This window comes from Lethenteron reissneri, chromosome 66 (assembly GCF_015708825.2).
Source record: "Lethenteron reissneri isolate LAM-NWPU_2019-01 chromosome 66, ASM1570882v1, whole genome shotgun sequence".
Taxonomy (NCBI): Eukaryota; Metazoa; Chordata; class Hyperoartia; order Petromyzontiformes; family Petromyzontidae; genus Lethenteron; species Lethenteron reissneri.
Window position 1 is genome coordinate 8,225,812 of NC_083844.1, and position 19,438 is coordinate 8,245,249.

The following is a 19,438-nucleotide window of genomic DNA, read 5'->3' on the forward strand; positions in this document are numbered from 1 at the left end:
GTGCGTGGACTAATCTCCATCTGTTCCATCTCACTCCCTTCTACCCGTGCGTGCGTGTCGAGGAGACACAGTACCAACTGGCTCTGCAGCTAGAAGGCCGCACGGCAAAGTGAAAGCAATAGACTTGCACGGCCTAATAAATACTGAATCGTGGCGTTTTTTCTTTTCTAAATAGCCGAGTTTGTCTTTTGTCTTGGTGTTCCACAGAATTACTGTTGGAGGCGGAGTTTCTCAGCGTGGATCCGTACATGAGGTTAGTGTCTCTTCCCCCCCCTCCCTCCTGCTTGTGGCTGAAGTTGGGCTTTTTTTTTGTTTCAGAAGTCTGAGGGATTTCAGCTGCCCTAGCACTAGCTTGGACCATCCAGCAGTGGATTGAGAAAGTCCTGTGAATTGCTGTTGAGTTGTACCAACAACAACAACCGCCATTCGCCACTAAGTGGTGGTGACATCGCCACGGTGCTTGTGCCAGGCTATGTGCACTTTGAGACCCACAGACTCCCCACACGGAGACCCACAGACTCGTCGCACGGAGGCACGGAGACCCACAGACTCGTCGCACGGAGACCCACAGACTCGCCACCAGAGACCCACAGACTCTTCACACAGACCCATAGACTCATCGCACAGAGATCCACAGACTCGCCACACTGAGACCCACAGACTCGCCACACTGAGACCCACAGACTCGCCACACTGAGACCCACAGACTCGCCACACAGAGACCACAGACTCGCCACACAGACTCGCCACACAGACCCACAGACTCACCACGCAGAGACCCACAGACTCACCACACAGAGACCCACAGACTCACCACAGAGACCCACAGACTCGCCACACAGACCCATAGACTCATCGCACAGCGACCCACAGACTCGCCACACAGAGACCCACAGACTCGCCACAGAGACCTACAGACTCGCCACACAGACCCATAGACTCATCGCACAGCGACCCACAGACTCGCCACACAGAGACCCACAGACTCACCACACAGAGACCCACAGACTCACCACACGGAGACCCACAGACTCACCACACGGAGACCCATAGACATCGCACAGAGACCCACAGAGTTAGCTGTGATTAAATCGCGTTCGATCGCTGCTTGCATCGGTAACAGCGAAATATGTGAACAGGCCTCGAATGATACCTGGTGTGGTGCATGTATGCGTGTGTGTGTGTGTGAACGTCTTTCACAGCGTACATAGCCAACCGTGCTAACTGTAGGTTGTCTTCTTGGTTCTTTCGGTAAAGTCACGTAGAAGGGAAGTAATAAAATAATGAAAATAAAACTTAATAAAACAATTCTCACGACGTTTCGGCCACAACGCAAGCAGCCGTCCTCAGGTGAAAACCAGGTCTGTCGAGGCGACAGCGTCTGAATGAAACACCACCAGGCTTGGAGCGTATATATAAGCTGGGCGCCTTGACAAAGTAATTTGCATATTCCTTTAGTCTTCACCTGAGGACGGCTGCTTGCGTTGTGGCCGAAACGTCGTGAGAATTATTTTATTATGTTTTATTTTTATTATTTTATTACTTCCCTTCTACGTGTTGACTTTACCGAAAGAACCAAGAAGTTAATTATTACTGGCCAAGATTAGTTAGAGAATCAATTGAAAGTGAAGAATTCAAATGATTGCATTCGCTGCGATAGACTGGGCGCAGCCTGGAAGCGCATGATTAAGTAATAGACAAACACACATTGCAATTCCTTGCAGGTGAGTCACATGGCAAAGTGGCGGATTACTGAACTCTTACATAATTCAATCCTTGATTTTGAAGCTATTACATAAGTGCATACGCCCCTGCCTCCGCCTCTGATCTCGAATCCTGATGGGGTTCAACAATGATGACGTCTCATCGTGCACTATTAAGACCGCAAGCAAGAGGGATGGTTTCTGGCAAATCGCCCGAAGATGCTGGATGTAATTGTCGAGCGAAATGTCACGGAAATTCCAAATCGTAAATGTTGTGGGCTAAAGTAGTGAACTATTTTTCTTTTGTCAACGTCTCTCAAACATTTTAGTTTTTACCGATTTGGCCGTGTCGGGTGGTGGAGGTTTGCGCACTTTGTAAATAACGCGATCTACCCAAAAAGTTGTATTATAAAAAAACTTTCTTAGAAACACGCTTTTAACATGAAATGTACAGTAGTAATGCCAGAACTCCACGACTCCAGGAAGAGGCCCCGAAGCTTGCCATAACGTAAGGGGGCCGTGGCCATTGCAGCCAACGTCAGTTGAGCGTGGACAATTAGACCCAAGCCGAAACATAACATCTATAAAAAATATGTTTAAAAAATATGTTTTTTTATGATAGAACAAGTATAACCTGTAAAAACAAAGTTTTTTCACTCTAAATCCTTTATATGCATGGCGGCTAGAGTCCTCTCGTCCTCTGGCTTGAGATGGCTGCCACCTATGGGTCAGATGATTGTATTGCACCATTAGCAATTGGTAATTAAATATAATATTTTTGTCCTAAACAGTGTAAAATTTGGAAAAAATTTCACGAACATCAATTGTCACGCACACGAGTCTGTGTGCAAAATGTCAGCTCGATTGGATCACGGAAGTGGGTTAAAAAACGACCGAAAGATTTGCACGGCCCTAAGCAAGCAAAACTTATAAAGGATTAAAAAAAGTTACCCTAAAAACAAAGTTTTTCTCTATACATCCTTTATATGCGTGGCATCGGTTTTTATTTTATTATTCATTTCTGTTTTTCTTGAGTAAGAGTTTCATTTTTATCACATTGGTATTTTAAATAAAATAGTGAAAAAAAAATTCCTAAACAGTGTAAAATTTTGGAAAATTTTTTCACGAACATTAATTGTCACGCACACAACGAGTCTGTGTGCAAATGTCAGCTCGATTGGATCACGGGAAGTGGGTTAAAAAACGACCGCAAAGATTTGCACGGCCCTAAGCAGCAAGCAAGCGAGCGAACTTAATATAAAGGATTAAAAAACCTTTATTACGACTCAACATTTTTACCGCCCTGCATCGGTGCGACGATTCGCTAGCGGCACTTTTCCCTCCCCCCGACGGTCCGTTGTCAAGCCTACACGGGGGAACTTTGTCTTTGTGCAGGCCCTACAGCGAGACGAAAAAGGAGGGGGACGTGATGATTGGCTCTCAAGTCGCCAAGTACCGTAGCAGCGCCCACAACAACATCCACAACAACATCAACATTACATCATCATCAACAACAGCCACAACAACAATAACATCCACAACAACATCAACATGTAACATCATCAACAACATCATCAACAACATCCAAAATCAACAACAACATTAACATCCACAACAACAATACATCCACAACAAAACATCCACAACAACAACATCAACAATAACATCCACAACAACAATAACATCCACAACAACAATCACATCTACAACACAACAACATCTACAACAACAATAACATCCACAACAACAATAACATCTACAACAACAACAACATCTACAACAACAACAACATCCACAACAACAACAACATTCCACAACATCCACAACATCCACAACAACAACAACATTAACAACAACAACAATCGACGTCACTTACCTGTCGACCCCTACGAGTGCTCTGCCTTGCAGACCAATTCGGACCTTTTTGGGTCACCCCGTGCCCCTTTATAGATCACAACGTTTACATTATGCACTGTACACTATACACTACTACACTATACACTACACTAATACACTACTACACTATACACTAGTCACTACTACACTACTATACACCACTATACACCACTATACACTACAGCACTATACACTATACACTACAGCACTATACACTACAGCACTATACACTGCACTATACACTGCACTATACACTACTACACTATACACTGCACTATACACTACACTCTACACTACACTACTACACTCTACACTACTACACTATACTCTACACTATACACTACTACACTCTACACTACTACAACTCTACACTATAACACTACACTACCACACTCTACACTACTACACTATACACTACTCACTATACACTACTACCCACTATACACTACTACACTATACACTACTACACTATACACTACTACACTATACACTACTACACTATACACTACTACACTATACACTACTACACTATACACTACTACACTATACACTACTGCACTATACACTACTGCACTATACACTACTGCACTATACACTACTGCACTATACACTACTGCACTATACACTACTGCACTATACACTACTGCACTATACACTACTGCACTATACACTACTGCACTATACACTACTGCACTATACACTACTGCACTATACACTACTGCACTATACACTACTGCACTATACACTACTGCACTATACACTACTGCACTATACACTACTGCACTATACACTACACTATACACTACACTCTACACTACACTATACACTACACTATGCACTATACACTACACTATACACTGCACTATACACTACACTACACTATACACTACACTATACACTGCACTATACACTACACTATACACTACACTATACACTACACTACCACCACACAGAGAGAGCTGCTCGGGTGACCTCTGCCCCCCCCCTCCCGGCTGCGTTCAGGGTGGGTGGCGAGCAAGGTCGCGGAGTTCCCCGTCGGCACCTTCGTGGTGAGCCCACTCCGGCTGGCGGAGCCACTCCATCTCCACGGGGAACGGCATCCAGGCCCTGCAGGCCTCGTGGCCCGTTGGAGCGTCTCACTCCCTCGCCCTGGGGGTGGCGGGCGCATGCTCAGTGGTTAACCAGCTCCACAACGACACCGCCCGCTGCCTCGTTCAGTTCGCCTCGTTCAGTCGCTCGCTCGTTCAGTCGCTCATTCAGTCGCTCACTGACTCACTCATTCGCTTGATCGCTTGATCGCTAGCTCGCTCACTCGTCTCCAGTCGCTCGCTCACTCGTTCCCAAGTCGTCATTCAGTCGTCACTGACTCCACTCATTCGCTTGATCGCGTGATCGCTATTCGGTTCACTCGTTCAGTCGCTTCGCTCCCTCGTCAGTCGCTCATTCAGTCGCTCACTGACTCACTCATTAGCTTGATCGCTTGATCGCTAGCTCGCTCACTCGTTCAGTCGCTCTGCTCACTCGTTCAGTCGCTATTCAGTCGCTCACTGACTCACTCATTCGCTTTATCGCTAGCTCGCTCACTCGTTCAGTCGCTCGCTCCCTCGTTCAGTCGATCTTTCAGTCGCTCACTGACTCACCATTCGCTTGATCGCTAGCTCGCTCACTCGTTCCAGTCGCTCGCTCACTCGTTCAGTCGCTCATTCAGTCGCCACTGATCACTCATTCGCTTGATCGCTTGATCGCTAGCTCGATCACTCGTTCAGTCGCTCGCTCACTGTTCAGTCGCTCATTCAGTCGCTCACTGACTCACTCATTCGCTTGATGCTAGCTCGCTCACTCGTTCAGTCGCTTCGCTCCCTCGTTCAGTCGCTCATTCAGTCGCTCACTGACTCACTCATTCGTCTTGATCGCTAGCTCGCTCACTCGTTCAGTCGCTCGCTCCCTCGTTCAGTCGCTCATTCAGTCGTCTCACTGACTCACTCATTCGCTTTGATCGCTAGCGCGCTCACTCGTTCAGTCGCTCGCTCCCCTGTTCAGTCGCTCATTCAGTCGCTCACGACTCACTCATTCGCTTTACGCTCAGCTCGCTCACTCGTTCAGTCGCCTCGCTCACTCGTTCAGTCGCTCATTCAGTCTGCTCACTGACTCACTCATTCGCTGATCGCTTGATCGCTAGCTCGCTCACTCGTTCAGTCGCTCGCTCACTCGTTCAGTCGCTCATTCAGTCGTCTCACTGACCTCACTCATTCGCTGATCGCTTGATCGCTAGCTCGTTCACTCGTTCAGTCGCTCGCTCCCTCGTTCAGTCGCTCATTCAGTCGCTCACTGACTCACTCATTCGCTTGATCGCTTGATCGCTAGCTCGTCACTCGTTCTAGTCGCTCGCTCCCTCGTTCAGTCGTCATTCAGTCGCTCACTGACTCACTCATTCGCTTGATCGCTTGATCGCTAGCTCGCTCACTCGTTCAGGTCGCTCGCTCACTCGTTCAGTCGCTCATTCAATCGCTCACTGACTCACTCATTCGCTTTATCGCTAGCTCGCTCACTCGTTCAGTCGCTCGCTCCCTCGTTCAGTCGCTCATTCAGTCGCTCACTGACTCACTCATTCGCTTGATCGCTAGCTCGCTCACTCGTTCAGTCGCTCGCTCCCTCGTTTCAGTCACTCATCAGTCGCTCACTGACTCACTCATTCGCTTGATCGCTAGCTCGCTCACTCGTTCAGTCGCTCGCTCCCTCGTTCCGTCTCTCATTCAGTCGCTCACTGACTCACTCATTCGCTTGATCGCTAGCTCGCTCACTCGTTCAGTCGCTCGCTCCCTCGTTCAGTCGCTCATTCAGTCGCCTCACTGAACTCACTCATTCGCTGATCGCTAGCTCGCTCACTCGTTCAGTCGCTCGCTCCCCTCGTTCAGTCGCTCATTCAGTCGCTCACTGACTCACTCATTCGCTTTATCGCTAGCTCACTTACTCGTCAGTCGCTCGCTCACTCATCTCGCACACTTGCTCATTCAGTCGCTCACTGACTCGCTTGATCGCTAGCTCACTCGCTCACTCGTTCAGTCGCTCACTCACTCACTCACTGGCTCGCTCGCTTGCACACGTGCTCATTCAGTCACTCACTGACTCACTCGTTCGCTTGATCGCTTGATCGCTCACTCGTTCAGTCGTTTGCAGGACTCGCTCACTCATTGGCTCACGCACTGTTGGCTCGCTCCCTCACTCGCTCACTCACTCACTAGTTGGTTTGCTCAGTGCCTCGCGCTCACGTTCGCTCGCTCGCATCATTAGCCACTCCATCTCCACGGGGGACGGCCTCCAGTCCCTGCCGGCATCGTGGCCCGTGGAGCTGTCTCACTCCCTCGCCCTGGGGGTGCTGGGCATGCACCGGGTAACCAGCTCCAAACGCCTGCTTGCTCGCTCGTTCAGTCGCTCGTTCAGTCGCTCGCTCGTTCAGTCGCTCATTCAGTCGCTCACTGACTCACTCATTCGCTTGATCGCTTGATCGCTAGCTCGCTCACACGTTCAGTCGCTCGCTCACTCGTTCAGTCGCTCATTCAGTCGCTCACTGACTCACTCATTCGCTTGATCGCTTGATTCGCTAGCTCGATCACTCGTTCAGTCGCTCGCTCACTCGTTCAGTCGCTCATTCAGTCGCTCACTGACTCACTCATTCGCTGATCGCTTGATCGCTAGCTCGCTCACTCGTTCAGTCGCTCGCTCACTCGTTTCAGTCGCTCATCAGTCGCTCACTGACTCACTCATTCGCTTGATCGCTTGATCGCTAGTTCGTTCACTCGTTCAGTCGCTCGCTCCCTCGTTCAGTCGCTCATCAGTCGCTCATGACTCACTCATTCGCTTGATCGCTTGATCGCTAGTCTCGCTCACTCGTTCAGTCGCTCGCTCACTCGTTTCAGTCGCTCATTCAGTCGCTCACTGACTCACTCATTCGCTTGATTGCTTGATCGCTAGCTCGCTCACTCGTTCAGTCGCTCGCTCCCTCGTTCAGTCGCTCATTCAGTCGCTCACTGACTCACTCATTCGCTTGACGCTTGATCGCTAGCTCGCTCACTCGTTCAGTCGCTCGCTCCCTCGTTCAGTCGCTCATTCAGTCGTCTCACTGGACTCACTCATTCGTTTGATCGCTTGATCGCTAGCTCGCTCACTCGTTCAGGTCGCTCATTCAGTCGCTCACTGACTCACTCATTCGCTTGATCGCTTGATCGCTAGCTCGATCACTCGTTCAGTCGCTCGCTCACTCGTTCAGTCGCTCATTCAGTCGCTCACTGACTCACTCATTCGCTTATCGCTAGCTCGCTCACTCGTTCAGTCACTCGCTCCCTCCGTTCAGTCGCTCATTCAGTCGCTCACTGACTTCACTCATTCGCTTGATCGCTAGCTCGCTCACTCGTTCAGTCGCTCGCTCCCTCGTTCAGTCACTCATTCAGTCGCTCACTGACTCACTCATTCGCTTGATCGCTAGCTCGCTCACTCGTTCAGTCGCTCGCTCCTCGTTCAGTCGCTCATTCAGTCGCTCACTGACTCTACTCATTCGCTTGTATCGCTAGCTCGCTCACTCGTTCAGTCGCTCGCTCCCTCGTTCAGTCGCTCATTCAGTCGCTCACTGACTCACTCATTCGCTTTATCGCTAGCTCACTTACTCGTTCAGTCGCTCGCTCACTCACTCGCACACCTTGCTAATTCAGTCGCTCACTGACTCGCTTGATCGCTAGCTCACTCGCTCACTCGTTCAGTCGCTCACTCACTCACTCACTGGCTCGCTCGCTTGCACACACGTGCTCATTCAGTCACTCACTGACTCACTCGTCGCTTGATAGCTTGACGCTCACTCGTTCAGTCGTTTGCAGACTCGCTCATCATTGCTCACGCACGTTGGCTCGCTCCCTCACTCGCTCACTCACTCACTAGTTGGTTTGCTCAGTGCCTACGCGCTCACGTTCGCTCGCTCGCTCATTAGCCACTCCATCTCCACGGGGGACGGCCTCCAGGTCCCTGCCGGCATCGTGGCCGTGGAGCTGTCTCACTCCCTCGCCCTGGGGGTTGCTGGGCATGCTCCGGGTAACCAGCTCCAAACGCTCGCTCGCTCGTTCAGTCGCTCGCTGTTCAGTCGCTCGCTCGTCAGTCGCTTCGCTCGTTCCAGTCGCTCGCTCGTTCAAAGGTTTTTTCGCTTCGCTCGTCAGTCGCTCGCTGTTCAGTCGCTCGCTCGTTGGCGATGCTCGCTCACTCACTCGCACACCTTGCTCATTTCAGTCACTCACTGACTCGCTGATCGCTCGCTCACTCACTTCGTTCAGTCGCTCGCTCACTCACTCGTTCAGTCGCTCACTCACTGGCTCGTTCGCTCACATCACTCGCACACTTGCTCATTCAGTCGCTCACTGACTCGCTAGTTCGCTTGATCGCTCGCTCACTCACGAGTTGGTTCGCTCGCTCATTTTTAAATCCTTTATATTAAGTTCGCTTGCTTGCGTGCTTGCTTGCTTGCGTGCTTGCGTGCTTGCTTGCTTACGACCGTGCAAATCTTCGGTCGTTTTTTAACCCACTTCCCGTGATCCAATCGAGCTGACATTTTCCACACAGACTCGTTGTGCCAGACAATTAATTTTACACTTTTTAGGCAAAAAAAAATTATTTTACATATATTCAAATAGAACGCATTCATGGCTTTGGCTGAACGTCAGAGTGTAAGAGCCCAGAGCGTAACCCCTCCACAGGCCGTGGCGGAGTAGCGCAGTTGGTAGCGCCCTCGCTTCCCATGCCAAAGGTCGCGGGATCGATCCCCGCGTCCTCCACAGGCGAATATATTTATAAATCCTTAATATTAAGTTCGCTGCCACGCATATAAAGGATTTATAGTGAAAACTTTGTTTTTTAACTGGTTATACTTATTTACCTACGTGACTTTTATTAGTTTATTATTTTAGTATTCCCCTTCTACGTGACTTTACCGAAAGAATCAAGAAGTCTGTTACGGGCTACACGGTGGCACTTGCTCCCAAACAGCCCAAGGCTATACGGGGGATCTTTGCCTTTTGTGTTGTTGTTGTTGTTGCTGGTGGAACCACGTGGGGACGTTCGCAGGCTGACCGCCTACTTTGGCCTGCTCGAGATCTGCAATCCCGTGGCTGGTGAGACGGTCCTCGTGAACGGGGCGGCCGGGGCGGTGGGGATGCTGGTGGGGCAGATTGCCAAGATCAAGGTGAGCGCGCGTCCCGCCACGCGTCTCTTCCACCCCCAACACGCGTCTCCCTGTGTCTGTCTCCCCCCCCCCCCTCACCTGCCCCCCCCCCCCCCTCACGTGTCTTCCCACCCCTCCCCCCACGTGTCTCCCCCCCCGTCTCTCCCCCCACCCCCTCACGTGTCTCCCCCCCCCCTCACGTGTCTCCCCCCCCCTCACGTGTCTCCCCCCCCCTCACGTGTCTCCCCCCCCCCTCACGTGTCTCCCCCCCCCCCTCACGTGTCTTCCCACCCCTCCCCCCCGTCTCTCCCCCACCCCCTCACGTGTCTCCCCCCCCCTCACGTGTCTCCCCCCCCCTCACGTGTCTCCCCCCCCCTCACGTGTCTCCCCCCCCCCCTCACGTGTCTCCCACTCCCCCCCCCCCCCTCACGTGTCCCCCCACTCCCCCCCCCCTCTCACGTGTCTCCCCCCCTCTCACCTGTCTCCCCCCCCCCTTCCCCCCCCCCACGTGTCTCCCCCCCCCCCCCCCCCCCCGTGCCAGGGCTGCCGAGTGGTGGGCTTTGCGGGCTCCGACGCGAAGGTGGCGCTCCTCAAGGAGCTCGGCTTCGACTCGGCGCTCAACTACCGCACGGTGGCCTCCGTGGACGCGGCCCTGGGGGAGGCCGCCCCCGGCGGCTACCACTGCTTCTTCGACAACGTGAGTGCCTGAGGGTGGCGCGGTGACCTGTGAGGTGACCTCTGTGTGAGTGAGAGCGTGCGTGTGTGTGTGTGTGTCTCTGCGTGTCTCCGTGTCTTCCCGTGTCTCCATCTCCCCCAGTGACTCTCCGTGTCTCCGCATCTCCCCCCGTGTCTCTGTGCATCTCTGCCCGTGTCTCCGTGTCTCCCCCCCCCCCCGTGTCTCCCCCCGCGTCTCCCCCCCCCCCCCCCCGTCTCCTCCCCCCCCCCCCCCCCCCCCCCCCCCCACATATCGCCATTGTGTCCGCACATCTCCCTGATTGATGTTGATGCTGTTTTCGCGGAGTCGTTATCGTTTGTGTCGTCATCTTGGTTATTTTGAAGATTGTTGTGGTGACCTGTGGCTGTTGTGAAGGTTGGAGGGGATTTCCTCTGCGCCGCTCTGTCCCACATGAAGCACCGGGGCCGTGTCTCCATCTGCGGAGGGATCTCCATGTACAATGACGCCACGTCGCAGAAGCGTGAGTGGATGACTCCCCGGCCAATCGGAAATCAGCGCCACTGGGTTGGGGCGGTTCTCGTGTGGACCAATCAGAAATCGGTACCACTGTATGATAATTGTTTTTTTACCCTTCTATCTGGCAAAATAACTGACACCTTTTTTACGAGGAGTCATGTTTGCATTGACCACAATACCTGCAGTCATAATGCAAACAAAAAACACAACTCTGATAATGATATGCACTGTCCTTGACGTTGATTGGTCCACACCCGAGACAGCTTTCCTTAGAGCCTAGTCTCACATGGTGTTGTAAAAAAAGGTGTCAGTTTTGTAGCCAGATAGAAGGGTAAAAAAAACTATTATATTTTTTTACTGGCAAATGAAGTTCCAATGGTGCATAGCACTACAGTTTACATTATAACACTGGTCAACAAAAACTGTAATCGGTGTGTGGGGCGGTTCTTAGTGTGGACCAATCGGAATCGCCGCCACCGGGGACTGTGATGGCGGGGAAGACCGACGTCTGTGTGTCGCCTTTCGCCCAGTGACCTTCCCGCAGCTGACGCTCATCTTCAAGGAACTGAAGCTGGAGGGCTTCATGGTGACGAGGTGGCAGGACCGGCGTGACGAGGGCATCGCAGCGCTCGCCGCCTGGGTGAAGGAGGTGAGAGAACCCACCCCAATGCCTCCCCGCCAGTGATCCACACGAAAGAAAAATAATCCACGGGGAGATGGAGCGAGAGAGACGCAGACTCCAAATGTAGACATCAAGATTCTGGATTGAATCCATTGACCTCCTGTATACCGGGAGAGGTAGTTAACATCTCCCAGCCACCGTAATGATGATGATGAGAGAGACGCAGACTCCAAATGTATACTGCAGGCATCAAGGGTCTGGATCGAACCCATGACCTCCTGTATACCAGGTGAGGGAGTTAACATCTCCCAGCCACCATGATGATGATGAGAGAGACGCAGACTCCAAATATAGACATCAAGGGTCTGGATTAAACCCACGACCTCCTGTATACCAGGCGAGGTAGTTAACATCTCCCAGCCACCGTAATGATGATGATGAGAGAGACGCAGACTCCAAATGTATACTGCAGACATCAAGGGTCTGGATCGAACCCATGACCTCCTGTATACCGGGAGAGGTAGTTAACATCTCCCAGCCACCGTGATGATGATGATGAGAGAGACGCAGACTCCAAATGTATACTGCAGGCATCAAGGGTCAGGATTGAACCAATGACCTCCTGTATACCGGGAGAGGTAGTTAACATCTCCCAGCCACCGTAATGATGATGATGAGAGAGACGCAGACTCCAAATGTACAGCAGCAGGCATCGTCAGGGTCTGGGATTGAACCCACAACCAGGTGAGGTAGTTGACAAAGACAAAGGTGCCCGGTGTAACAGATTGCTGGGGCAAGTGCAATAGACTTGACACTGCCCCACGGACTCGACGCTGCCCCACGGATTCAACACTGCACCATAGACTCAACACTGCACCATAGACTCAACACTGCACCATAGACTCAACACTGCACCATAGACTCAACACTGCACCATAGACTCAACACTACCCACAGACTCAACACTACCCACAGACTCAACACTGCACCATAGACTCAACACTGCACCATAGACTCAACACTGCCCATAGACTCAACACTGCATCATAGACTCAACACTGCCCATAGACTCAACACTGCCCATAGACTCAACACTGCCCCATAGACTCAACACTGCACCATAGACTCAACACTGCACCATAGACTCAACACTACCCATAGACTCAACACTGCACCATAGACTCAACACTGCACCATAGACTCAACACTACCCACAGACTCAACACTGCACCATAGACTCAACACTGCACCATAGACTCAACACTACCCACAGACTCAACACTGCCCCATAGACTCAACACTGCCCCATAGACTCAACACTGCACCATAGACTCAACACTGCACCATAGACTCAACACTACCCATAGACTCAACACTGCACCATAGACTCAACACTGCACCATAGACTCAACACTGCATCATAGACTCAACACTGCCCATAGACTCAACACTGCCCATAGACTCAACACTGCACCATAGACTCAACACTGCACCATAGACTCAACACTACCCATGGACTCAACACTACCCATGGACTCAACACTACCCATGGACTCAACACTGCCCATAGACTCAACACTGCACCATAGACTCAACACTGCACCATAGACTCAACACTGCACCATAGACTCAACACTACCCACAGACTCAACACGGACCCACAGATGGCGCCATAGTGCAGCAGACGAGTTAAAATGGCTTCCGTATTCTGCCCTGAAGCTTCTGGGTCTACAAACCCCGGATCGAGCCTCGTACGCAGAAACCTTAGTGGATGGTGGTAGTGGGTGGGTGGTGGGTGGTGGTGGGTGGTGGGTGGTAGTGGGTGGTGGTGGTGGGTGGTGGTAGTGGTAGTGGTGGTAGTGGTAGTGGTGGTAGTGGTAGTGGTGGTAGTGGTAGTGGTGGTAGTGGTAGTGGTGGTAGTGGTAGTGGTGGTGGGTGGTGGTGGTGCACACGTAATAAATATTACAAACTCTATCGGGGCATGGAAGCATCAGAATAGATTTGACCCTTTTCTAGCAATGAAACAGAATTAAATGATGATGTCACCCTGCTGCTGATGCTGCTCTAATTAAGGCCGGGAGTAACAGGAGAGCTTCACCATTCTTGCCCGATTGAAGCTGATTGTAGTTGCCAGCGAAACGTCGTACTCAAATTTTAAAATGCTGTTCAAGTTCATTTATTTTCTATAGCCCTGTGAGCCATTCGGCTCTTGAATCGGGTGCAATCGCAACAAACAAAAACGTGAACAAGAAAACATCTTAAAGTGAATATGTGACTAAGTGCAAACAGAAAATCCAAGAAAAGACAGCAAACTGTTGCAGAAAAAACACCGTACACCAACGCTGTGTGCAAAAATCCCAGTGGGATGCAAGTCAAACAACAACAACAACAACCGCAAGACAACTTAGATTAAGGCCATCAGTCTTACTCCGTACTACAACAAACAAGCATGGCCAATATTCATATTTTTGAAATAGTCAACTTTTAGTGAACTTTTCGAAATCACCAAAATAAAGCAATGAAACGGTGATCATAGGAACTGTGACGGAATTTTCACAATAAACGACATCAACAACATGTACCACCAAAACCCTACAGCCGTAGCTGGCTGCATGAGTCACTCCACAACAGCAGTAGCATCAATCGGAGTATTATAATTTTTCAATGCACCTTTTAAGATCAGCAAACCCGTGGGCTAAAGAAGTGAATGATTTTGTCGTTTGAAAAACGTGACGCATTTTTTTTTTTTACTGTTTGGCCGTGTCGGGTGGTGGAGGGTTACGACACATTTATAAATAACGCGATCTAAACCCAAAAACCTTTATTATGAATAATATTGGTCGCGAAAGCCTGCCACGTGTTATAAGCAGCAGGAGTTGTGATAATTGTTTTTTTACCCTTTTATCTGGCAACAAAACTGACACCTTTTTTACAAGGAGTCATGTTTGCATTGACCACAATACCTGCAGTCGTAATGCAAACAAAAAACACAACTCTGATAATGTATGCACCGTCCTTGAAGTTGATTGGTCCACACCCGAGACAACTTTTCTTTGCAAACAAAAAACACAACTCTGATAATGTATGCACCGTCCTTGAAGTTGATTGGTCCACACCCGAGACAGCTTTTCTTAGAGCCTAGTCTCACATGGTGTTGGACCAGATGACCTTAAAAGGCGCACAACTCAAAGACAATGCACCATCAGAGTATGAGAGCTCGGGGTAAAGAATTTACACCATTGGAACCTCATTTGCCAGTAAAAATATGATAATTGGTTTTTTACCCTTTTATCTGGCAACAGAACTGACACCTTTTTTGCAAGGAGTCATGTTTGCATAGACCACAATACCTGCAGTCGTAATGCAAACAAAACAAATGCAAACAAAAAACACAACTCTGATAATGTATGCACTGTCCTTGAAGTTGATTGGTCCACACCCGAGACAGCTTTCCTTAGAGCCTAGTCTCACATGGTGTTGGACCAGATGACGCCAAAAGGCGCACAACTCAAAGACAATGCACCATCAGAGTATGAGAGCTCGGGGTTAAGCATTTACACTATTGGAACCTCATTTGCCAATAAAACATATGATAATTGGTTTTTTATCCTTTTATCGGGCAACAAAACTGACACCTTTTTTACAAGGAGTCATGTTTGCATAGACCACAATACCTGCAGTCGTGATGCAAACAAAAAACATAACTCTGATAATGTATGCACCGTCCTTGAAGTTGATTGGTCCACACCCGAGACAGCTTTTCTTAGAGCCTAGTCTCACATGGTGTTGGACCAGATGACGGCAAAAGGCGCACAACTCAAAGACAATGCACCATCAGAGTATTGAGAGCTCGGGGTAAAGAATTTACACCATTGGAACCTCATTTGCCAGTAGCAAAATGTGATAATTGGTTTTTTACCCTTTTATCTGGCAACAAAACTGACACCTTTTTTACAAGGAGTCATGTTTGCATAGACCACAATAGCTGCGGTCATAATGCAAACAACAAACACAACTCTGATAATGTATGCACTGTCCTTGAAGTTGATTGGTCCACACCCGAGACAGCTTTTCTTAGAGCCTAGTCTCACATAGTGTTGTAAAAAAAAGGTGTCAGATGACGCCAAAAGGCGTACAACTCAAAGACAGCGCACCATCAGAGTATTGAGAGCTCGGGGTAACCATTTACACACTGAGACATCTTTACCAGGTGGCAGTTTTTGTACCAGTTGAAAAGGTAAAAACCTATCACTATATTTTGCCAATGGTAAAGGAGGTCTCGTAGTGTAAACTCATAATGTGTTATTATTATACCGGTCGACTTAAACTGACGAGACAAATTCATCGTATATCATCGAAGCCGTGCGGGGTTTTGCGTGTTCACCACAAGCGCACTGCGTGTGATTAACGCAGTTACTTGGTTTCTTGCAAAAAAGGTTTATAATTTGGCGTTTCAAAATCTTAGCACAACTCCTGTTTTATTGCCAGGTAAGGGTTCCAAAGAACACAGGATGAGATGTTACTATCCTTTGTGCAAGCACTTCCAAGAGTTCATGAACAGTGAGCGGCCTGGTGAAATTTGGGGAGCGCATCGTCAGTAGTGACCCTTTGGTTCCCAGGGTGTTTCGGCCTTTCATACTATACACCCTCCCCAAAGGCGGCCAGCGACAGGGTGATCAATCCTACGCTTGCGTCCCATTCCCAATTAGTCATAGGAGTTGCCTTGTTGGTAGCCAACATCCCATGGGACTATGCATGGCAGGGGCGTCCTCCTCCCTGAGTCAAGCATTGTTGACTGCATACCTCCTGGCCCTCTCACTTTGGGGCCCAGCTGGGGTCTTTCCTCTTCATCCAGAGCCACTGACTGCTGCCTTCTGCCGCCTCCGATACAGCTTTGATTGCCGAACGCTGGCTCTGGCCCTTAATTCCCAGGTCTCTAAGCAGTCTGGTTGTAGATGTTGCCACAAATTATATTTTCCACGCTTTGATACTGTTAAAAAAAAATGTATCCCGTTTATTTTCCTCTCCGGGCAGAGAGACCCGTAGACTCGCGCAGAGACACACATATATACACAGACATATAATAGATTGACAAACTCGCCTGTACACCCGCTCACCTGTACACACACACACACACACTCGCCTGTACAAAGATACAAAGATCAAACAAAGATCCCCATTATAGCCTTAACAGACTGTAGGGGCAAGTGCTGTTAGGGAGCACCTATGAAGGCCGGAACGGTACACGAGGGGGTGGGTGGCCAGCACCACGCCCGGCCGCCTTTGTCTCCCCAGTGGCGAGGTTTACACACCACACCGGGTACTCATTTGAGGCTGAGTCGACCTAGGGGAGGCCCGAGACCGGTTCAGATAATCGTCACTGGGTGTTGGCCGTGAGCGGGAATCGAACCCCGGGTCGCCGGGTTCATAGCGCAGTGTAGCTTTAACCGCTACACTACCGCTCCCCACTCACCTGTACACACACTCGCTCACCTGTACACCCGCTTACTCACCTGTACACTCGCTTACTCACCTGTACACACACTCGCTCACCTGTACACTCACCTACTCACCTGTACACACACTCGCTTACTCACCTGTACACACACTTGCTCATCTGTTCACACGCTCACTCACCTGTACACACTCTCGCTCACCTGTACACTCGCTTACTCACCTGTACACACACTTGCTCATCTGTTCACACGCTCACTCACCTGTACACACACTCGCTCACCTGTACACTCGCTTACTCACCTGTACACTCACTCGCTCACCTGTACACACACTCGCTCACCTGTACACATACTCACCTGTACACTCGCTTACTTGCCTGTACACACACTCGCTCACCTGTACACTCGCTTACTCACCTGTACACATACACGCTCACCTGTACACACACTCACCTGTACACTCGCTCACCTGTTCACATGCTTGCCTGTACACACACTCGCTCACCTGTACACATACTCACCTGTTCACTCGCTCACCTGTACACACACTTGCTCGCCTGTACACCCGCTAACCTATACACTCGCTTACTCACCTGTACACTCGCTTACTCACCTGTACACACACTCGCTTACCTGTACACCCGCTAACCTATACACTCGCTTACTCACCTGTGTACACCACCTGTGCCCCCCACTCATCTCTACACCCACTTGTACCCTCACCTGTCGCAGGGCAAGCTGCAGTATCGTGAGACCGTCACCGAGGGTTTCTCCGCCATGCCCGACGCTTTCATGGGCCTCCTGCGCGGCGAAAACGTGGGCAAGGCCGTGGTGAGGGCCTGACGGAGGGGGTGGCACGAAACGCCGCCGCCGCCGCCAGCCCAGGCAGATTTGTTGTCGTAAGGGCCAGACGCGCACACACACACACACAACAGGTAATACTGACACAACAACAACAACAACAACCGCCATTCCATGGCGCCTGTGCCCTGTGAGTGGGTGTCCATGAGGAGTCATGCCCTCCTGGCCTTGCCAGATCGGTGGCATGGCAGCAAAGTAGACTAATCTCCATCTGTTCCATCTCACTCCCTTCTACCCCGTGGGTGGACTAATCTACATCTGTTCCATCTCGCTCCCTTCTACCCTGTGGGTGGACAAATCTCAATATGTTCCATCTCACTCCCTTCTACCCTTTGGGTGGACTAATCTCCATCTGTTCCATCTCGCTCCCTTCTACCCTGTGTGTGGACTAATCTCCATCTGTTCCATCTCGCTCCCTGCTACCCCGTGGGTGGACTAATCTCCATCTGTTCCATCTCGCTCCCTTCTACCCCGTGGGTGGACTAATCTCCATCTGTTCCATCTCGCTCCCTTCTACCCTTTTGGTGGACTAATCTCATCTGTTCCATCTCACTCCCTTCTACTCTGTGTGTGGACTAATCTCCATCTGTTCCATCTCGCTCACTTCTACCCCGTGTGTGGACTAATCTCCATCTGTTCCATCTCGCTCCTTTCTACCCCGTGTGTGGACAAATCTCACTCCCTGCTACCCCGTGGGTGGACTAATCTCCATCTGTTCCATCTCACTCACTCCTACCCCGTGGGTGGGCGACAAGGAGTAGCCCCCCATATGGGCCGTCCATAAATGACGTCACGCACCTGAGGAGGGGTGGGGGGGGGGGTCAGACATTTGTGACGATGTGTGACGAGGGGGGGGGGGAAGTTTGAGAAATGTGACGTCACGTAAAAATGCTGCAACTTTAAATAAATACGCACGACACGTTCCACTTAACTGAATAGACTTTTCGATAAATGTTTTCTCCTACAACATCCGAGTTGCAGCGCCACATTAAACACGCACTGCAATGACAACAATAGTTTAAAAGATTTTTTTGTTTGCCGAGGGTGAGGGCAGAGTTTTTGTGATGTCATATTTGAGGTGGTGGTGGGGGGGAGGGGGGGTCTGACTTTTCGAGAGTCAAAAATTGCGTGACGTCATTTATGGACGGCTCCTTGGCACCTCCGGCGAAGAAGGTGGTGGCACAGCAGCCGATTTGTGCAACAATTGCCTGTGGATGTTTTTAAACTCTCGGGGTTTGGTTTGTTTGCTGACCGCCTTGGTATTGCTGTTCGTGCCAAGGTGTTGGCATGTGGGTTGGGTTGGGTGGGTGTGGTGGCGGTGGTGGCGGTGTTGGGTTTTGTCTCTTATCTGGGTGTAGCCGGCTGCTTTTTTAATGGACCGACTATAAATTTCACCTTTACAAGTTAACAATGTTTGGCTGTCGTGTTCTTTTTCGCGCGCGTGCGTGTGTAAACACGTGTAGTGTGTGTGTGTGTACATATACATTACTGAGTGATTGAGCAATTGAA

The 19,438-nt window shown here is 50.3% G+C and overlaps 1 pseudogene; it reads left to right on the top strand.

Moving 5' to 3' along the window:
- LOC133359951 (prostaglandin reductase 1-like) overlaps positions 1-18,741 on the top strand; it is a 30,044-nt pseudogene extending 11,303 nt beyond the window's left edge.
- Positions 18,742-19,438: the final 697 nt, after the last annotated feature.